Below are 3157 nucleotides of genomic sequence, written 5' to 3'. Positions count from 1 at the left end.
ATCATATATACTTACCTACATCTTCTCAAGATTCTGGAGCATATATGAGTAATTTTATAATCTTCAAATCCCAATATTTCGTGTCTTTTATTTCTGGTGTTTGTTCTGTATATGATGAACTTGAGTGTGTGCTAAGAAATAAGATCAATTGCTGTTTCGTTATGAATATATTAATCTTTCTACTGTTTGAGTTTCAAATCTGCAATCATGCAAGGAAAATAAATGCAAGTAGATTCAAATAAAGATCACAATTATATATATAGTTCTTGACTGTGTATGGCTACAAGAAACAGTATCACAGGGAGGAAATTATGCAACGACATAACGGGGTAAATTTTATTAGAAGGATTTTTTTTTTCTAGATTATCGAGCACTGATTTTTCTTGCTTAACGTGTTTTAAGTTGTTGTTTTTTTTAATCAAAGTTAATCAATAGAATTAAAAGTTTCTTCCCAAAATTCCTTTTTAAAGGTATTTTTAATTGCTATAGAGAAAAAAATGAAAGCGCAGGATGCAATACTTCCTCGAAATTACCAAATAAAAAAGAATTTTGCAATGCGTTAAGATTGATTCCCTGACCACTGTTTTGAAGAGTAGATAAGAGGTTGTATAAGAAAAATACTATATCACTCAAGTACCCTTCATTCATGTCACATCTATCACCAATTGTTTGAAATCATTGCTAGTACCCCTCCTTTTATTTTTTGAAATCATCGAGCACAAAATACCTCACGCAGTATCTATAAAAGTCCCTCAATTTTCCATCCGCAGAGAATCCTAACTCAAAGATATAAAAAAAGAATTGACATCGCAATCATTTGCGAGCTTCGTTCAAAATTACATGATTGATGAATAAGTTAATAGAAAGAGTTCCTTTCTTTCTTTCTTGTTTATCTATTTCCTTGAATGTTTCAATTCTAATTTAAAAATAAAAAAATTAACATCAAAATCATTTATTCATCATGTTCAAAATAACAAGAGTAATGAATTAGTTAATGCACGTTTCAGCTAACATAAGAAAGAAAAAAAAGTTCCTTTCTTTCTTCTTTTTTTTTTTATATTGAATGTTTAAATTCTAATATAAAGATTTTTTAAAAAAAAAATATCATTACCAACATCATTCAAATTGATATAAATAATAAATCAATTAATCCATTGCATTCTAGCTAATAAGAGAGAGAGGAAAGAGTTCTCTTTTTTTCTTTTTTCGTCTTTTGTTAAATGATTAAATCTTAATTAAAAAAAATCAATATCATAGTAATTGTTTATCAACTTTATTCAAATTGATGTAAGTGATAGATTAGTCAGTTCACTGTATTCCAACTAATAAAAGAGATAAGAAAGACTTTTTTTTTTCTCTTTCTCTTGTTAGATGTTTAAATCATAGTTTAAAGATAAAATAAAAAAAATCAACATCACAAAAGTTTGTTTGCCAACTTTGTTCAAATTAACATGAGTGACAAATTAGTTAATTCACTATATTCCTTTACTTAAAATGACATACATGATAAATAAACTAGTCCACTGTATTCCAATTAACATGAGAGAAAGAAAAGAGTTCTTTTCTTACTTTCGTGTTTTTTTCTTTTATATATAGAATCTTGAAATCCTAATTCAAAAGTAAAAAGAAAACAACATCACAATCAATTGCCAACTTCTTTTAAAAGTACATGAATGATGATTTAGTTCATTATATCCCACCTAACACGAGAGAGGGAGGAAAGAGTTTATTTTTTTCTTTGGTGTGTTTTTCCATTTCATGTTGAATGTTTAAAGTGGTTTTTAATCTAATAAGTGTAAGTTTTTAGTTTGCATAAATTGTTTAGATGTGTATGTGTCTTAAATTTATGGTATTTTAAAGAATATCTGTTTTTTATCTATTGAAATTATCTGTGCTCAATTTTACATTCAAGGATTGAATAATGGCAAAGGGTATAATTTTATTTTTCTTTTCTGATTTTTATATATTTTCAGTATTTTTTTCTTCAAAAGATAATAATTTTTTTTTTCATTCGTCTTACAGAAAAGCAATTTCTTCTTCGGTACATGGTTTTTTTCAAGTCAGATGTTTGGTTGACTGGTATGGAAAATCGAGACCAAGAAAGGGATTAAAATACTGGTTGAAATTGCTATTAGAATTGCTGTTATTGTAGACCAAAATCATATAAAAGGACTAGAATAACACAAAATTGAAAGTTGGGGGGCTATCGCTTCAGAAATTATAACTTTACCACGCCATGGCGAAGAGATGCAAGCATTGGCGAGAGAGAGATCCTCTGAAATCAACAGCACTGGTACGAGAATCCCGCATTCTTTTGTCAATCAGATTAGACGTTCGATTTGACACACAAAAAAGCCGCCACTGGGACCCAACAACAGTGCTAATCCACGTGCGCACCTATCGTCGATGTCGGCTACAGTACTCGCTTTGTTTGGATTGACAATATACCTCCCAAATTCATGCATTTTGCCACGTGCCTCAGCCTCATAGGTGGGCTCCACCTCACCTTGATACCCGTGATCCGTACAACATCGCTGTCGCTTCTTAATCACGGCCACTAATAAAAGCGGGTCCCGGCTTATCTTGGGAAGCGTGTAGGGTCCCTTTAGATTCCCCCCTTGAGCCGTTAGATTATACTTTTCTGCACGGACACCCCCGGCTTTGATCGAGGAGTTTTTTTTCCAAATAGCACACCTGTCAAATTTTATTTTTTCTAAAAAGCGCCTTGCAATTTGTTTTTATTATTATGAAATAATATATTCAACCATGTGATTTTGTTATTTAAAAAAATAATTTTTTTTAAATTTTTTTAAAGAATGCATCATGTAATTTCTAGCCACACAACTAGTTAAAGTATTTACTCTTCTTAATTTTTTTCATTATTTTGTTTTTTAATAGCTATGCTATTTATTTTTTAAAAAACTTTACATCAAGTTTTATTTTTTCAAAATAAATAACTTTGGGTGGTTTTGTTTGGACTGAGAATTTAAAAAAAATATATATCTGTAAGCGAAAAGGAATTACAGAAGAAATCCCAGTGGGATGACATGTTTCCAGTTATATATAAATTAAAAATTGTGAAGAATGCAGATGTTTTCAAGGTCTCACAGTAAAGTTAAATATGAAATAGGAAACTCTAAAAATCCTTGCATTCCTG

This window comes from Populus euphratica, unplaced genomic scaffold (genome assembly GCF_000495115.2).
Source record: "Populus euphratica unplaced genomic scaffold, PopEup_1.0 scaffold255.1, whole genome shotgun sequence".
NCBI lineage: Eukaryota > Viridiplantae > Streptophyta > Magnoliopsida > Malpighiales > Salicaceae > Populus > Populus euphratica.
Note: the sequence above shows the minus strand (reverse complement) of the source record.